General features: G+C 51.3%; 2 non-coding genes across 2 annotated transcripts; both read right to left on the reverse strand.

The window, feature by feature from the left end:
* Nucleotides 1–55: 55 nt before the first annotated feature.
* Nucleotides 56–128, reverse strand: trnar-acg. The gene has a single exon. It is a non-coding gene; the product is annotated as a tRNA-Arg (tRNA).
* A 3,805-nt stretch (nucleotides 129–3,933) lies between these two features.
* Nucleotides 3,934–4,021, reverse strand: trnay-gua. Its single transcript is given in 2 exon segments — nucleotides 3,934–3,969; nucleotides 3,985–4,021. It is a non-coding gene; the product is annotated as a tRNA-Tyr (tRNA).
* Nucleotides 4,022–4,333: the final 312 nt, after the last annotated feature.

The raw sequence follows: 4,333 nt of genomic DNA on the forward strand, positions 1-4,333 counted from the left end.
AAAAAAAAAGAAAAAACACAACAAGAAAACAGCCTGAGAAAAACAACCCACAGAACGAGCCAGCCAGGAGTCGAACCTAGAATCTTCTGATCCGTAGTCAGACGCGTTATCCATTGCGCCACTGGCCCACGTAGAGCGTCACGCGATTCACCACACTTGTTGGTATTCGACGTGACAGAGCCAGACTGCTTTCTGCTATTTCTCATGATGTTATCAGGAGCGAAGATGACAGCCTTCCTGCGGTCTAGTGGTTAGGATTCGGCGATCTCACCGCCGCGGCCCCGGGTTGATTCCCGGTCAGGAAGCTGTTTGCCTTCCAACGTGGAGGCTTAGTCCATGGGGTAGTGAAGTCAAGCCTCTGCTTGCAGTTGCGGGAAACCCAGTCCCAAAAAAACAGAATGAGGTGGGCACTTGATAAAAAAATACCTTGCGAGCCGAGTCGAACCAGGCCGACCTAAGGATTACCAAACACCTCAACCTACAGTCCTCCGCTCTACCAGCCGGCCCTCGTGAGCAACCCGACTTACCTCTCGCCGGGTTCTGCGCCTCTGCTATCCCCACAATCCTACTTCTGGCTGGGCACAGGTTGCTTCGCCGTTTTTGAACGCGCTCCTGCCAGAAGGATGGGCAGCCCCATTACACCACCCACCCGTCCTCGAAACCCGGCCGCCTGGGTGAAAACCAGAATCCTAACCGCTAGAACCATAGGGACCTGCCCACTCGGCGACCGCCGGATTAGGATCTCCGGCCACAGACTTCTGGCTAGCATTCAGTACACCTGCCGAACTCACGCATCGAGCCCGGCCTTTGGGCCCCTAAGTGACATCGTGCGACCCTGTCGCGGCGCCCCCCGGGTTTGACTCTGCGACCGTTCTTGCTTCTTGAGTGTGTGACATTCCTACCCCCCCCTCCTGTAGATCGACACCCTCCGCTTCTCTCCGATGCCATCGGTTGCTGAAAGAGAGTACCCGGTTGCCATGCCTCCCCGCCCCTCCTCTCGTTCGCTTTGAACCTGTCGCCCCGGGAGTCTCCACCGCTTTAGATTGTTCTCCTCTGCGGGGGGCCGGCCCCCAGCATCTATGTGGTTTGCAACAGATACCTCGGAACTTGGGACATAAAGTCTTGTCCGACGTGGAAAGACTCACCGCTCCTGCCAAGTTTGGGAAAAAACAAGCACTGCCAACCCGCTGGTTCTACGACTGAACAACACCGTCTCCTATCCTCTCTGTCCAGTTGCACCCAAACACCTGATCAAACTTGGTAGAGTAACAACATAAACAGAGAGCCAAATTTTTACCCGGATAAGTCCGAAGATCTCCCCCCCCGTCAGTCTCCCGATTCAGTGTTCTCAGGGTCGTTTTAACAAAAACGTAGTTCCCCCCCTCAATTTCCCAGGTGTGCAACCTTCACGTAATAAGGCCGACACCAAATAGCCAACCCACTCCCGACCTAAAACCCCATGGCATTACAACCTTCAAAGTAGAGAAAGCAGTTACACAGTAGCGCCCGATTTTGGTTTTTGGAATTCCAGAATAAAATGGACTGCCAGTCTGGATGGAGTTTTATTGTCACGTTAATCCGCCGAGTTGTCCCGGAGTGGCCTTGTGAGACGAATTGGAAATCATTCCAAAGCATGGTGCCGCTTTCCCCCTATGACTTTGGATATGGTGATGCAATCATATACGGCTTTTTTTTGTTGGAATAAAAGAAGCCATGCCTGGATGTAGGTCGCTTTTGTTCTGGGATCAGTCCATGAAAAAAATAGAAATAAGATACAAAAACCAAAACGACCCCGCAAGAAAAAACAGACCCTAGAAAAAAACAGCCAACAGGAACGAGCCGCCAGGAGTCCGAACCGAGCGAGAATCTTTCTGCTACCCGTAGTCCAAACGCGTTATCACCTTGCCGCCACTGGCCCCACCCGGTAGCTCAGCAGTGCGTCCAGACGATTGCACCCCACTGGTTGGTAGTCCGGACGGGACCCCGTGCCAAGATGGCCTAGCCTTGCTTGTCTCGCTTAGGCTCATGAATGTTGGTTATATCGCAGGCAGTCGCAAAACCACCCAGTATCCCTCGGTCGGTCCGAGTGGATTACGGATTCACACCGCGGCCTCTCTAGCCCGCAACCCGCCCTACGCCCCGGGTGTGGCGATTTCCCGGTCCCCCAGGAATGCTTGGTTTTTTTGGCCGTCCCAACGTGGGGGGAAAGGCCAAGCGCGGGCCTGGCAGTGTGGGCCGGAAACCCAGGCCAAAAAAACCAAAAAATGAGGGGCAACTGGAGAAGAAAAAAGAAGGGAAAAACCGCCTGCCACCAGGGGCCCCCCCGAACCCACGAAACGAAGGGAGGGACCAAAACATCAACCGACAGTCCCCCCCCCCGCTGTGCCGACCAGCCGCTCATCGAGGGCCCGGAGAAGAGCGAAGAAGTGCCAGAATGAGACCATCAGGGGGTCAGGGATTCAGAAACTCTAACTGCGGCCTAACCAGAGAAAACAGGCCCGGGGTTGCAGGAAGGCTCGTTGCGGGCTGTTTTTTGAAGGAGGGAAAGCAAAAACACCGCAAACCACCTACACATACGCAGGAAAGTCGAACCCGGGGACGCGGGATGGAAACCCGAGAATCCTAAACCGCATATAGCACCATATGAGGCACTGCCCACGAGGCAAAACGTGCCACAGATTCTGCGGCCAATTCGTCAGTACATGCGCATGTCGGGGAGTGGTTTTGTAGGACGTATTGCTTTTGGTGGGTGACTTTACAATGTGATTATATTTTAGCAAAACAAGAATTATCCGAATGAATCGGTGCTGAGTTAACCTGGGCATGACTTCACAATATCTGTTGTTTGACTTGCCCAGGAGTCAGTTTTTTTGTTTTTTTTTTTTTTGGGCAGTTCCTGTGGTGTGAACAGATCCTGAAATGGTAATTATTAAAGTCTTGGATACACGGTGAAAATACTACGTCATGCATTGAAAAACAAGCATTGGCAACCTTATCTAGAGGAAAAAACACGCTATTCCTAAATCTGTCAAGGTACAAAAATGACTAAGTGTGAGAGTTAACAACGAGGACAGTGTTTTGCAGACAAATTTTAAAGGATAAGTTGCGATTATCGCTCGTTCAGTTTCATTTAGTTTAGACAATCTTATTCTCAATTTCCAGGTGGGCAATTGTAGTAATAAGGCTACAAAATGGCAAGCCATGACAGTCAAACCACTCGGCATACACCCTTCAAGTAGTAAAGCAGAAAGGTCAAGCAGATAGAATTTGTTCATTCCAGAATATAACTGGAGCCAGTCTGCGAAGTCTTTTCAGCGGTAATCGACCGAGCTGTGTAGGTGTGCTTGTGAGGACGCATGCAATCACAAAGCTATTGTGCGGCGTATCCCCTAGACTTTGCTGGCTTATGGGTGATGCAATATCCGGCTTTTGTGGAATTAAAAGAAGCATGCCTGGAGATTATTGCCTTTTGTTCTGGATCTTTGCAAGAAAAAAGAATAGCAACAAAGAAAATACACAAGAAAAACAGCCTGAGAACAACCAACCACAGAACGAGCCAGCCAGGGGTCGAACCTAGAATCTTCTGATCTATAGTCAGATCGCGTTATCCATTGCGACACTGGCCCCGTGTGTAGAACGTCAGCGATTGCACCACACTTGTGGTATTCGACGTGAAGCGGCCAGACTTGCGTCTGCTTATTATCATGATGTTATCAGCGAGCGCAGCTGACCAGCCCTTCCTGGTGCGGCTCAGTGGTTTAGGATTCGGCGCTACTGACCGCCTGCTGGCCCGGGTTCGATTCCGTGAGGTGTACGGGAAATGCTGTTTTGCATTCTACAGACAGGTGGGGTGTGAAGTCAAGCTCTGCTTGCAGTTGCGGGAAGCCCAGTCCAAAAAAACAGAATGAGGTGGGCACTTGATAAAAAAAGACATCCTTCGAGCCGGAGTCGAACCAGCGACCTAAGGATTACCAACACCTCAACCTACAGTCCTCCGCTCTACCAGCTGAGCTATCGAAGGCAGATAGAATCTCAACCTATCAGGGTGTTCTGTAGCCCTCTACTGTATCAAAAAATCATTCTGGTGCAGGAAGGCTTGCTGGCTTTTTGAGGCGGGAGGGAAGCAAAAACGAACCCAACTTCCCATACCGGGAGTCGAACCGGGGCCGCACCCTGGGGTGAAAACAGGAATTCCTAACAGCTAGGACCATATCGGGAACTGGACCACTAGGGACTGGCCATCAGACTTCGGGCCACATTCCAGTACATGTGGCCAATGTCGGGGCGGGTTTTGTAGGACGTATTGCTTTGGGTCGTGACTTTAACATGTGAT

This window comes from Cyprinus carpio, unplaced genomic scaffold (genome assembly GCF_018340385.1).
Source record: "Cyprinus carpio isolate SPL01 unplaced genomic scaffold, ASM1834038v1 S000000978, whole genome shotgun sequence".
Taxonomy (NCBI): Eukaryota; Metazoa; Chordata; class Actinopteri; order Cypriniformes; family Cyprinidae; genus Cyprinus; species Cyprinus carpio.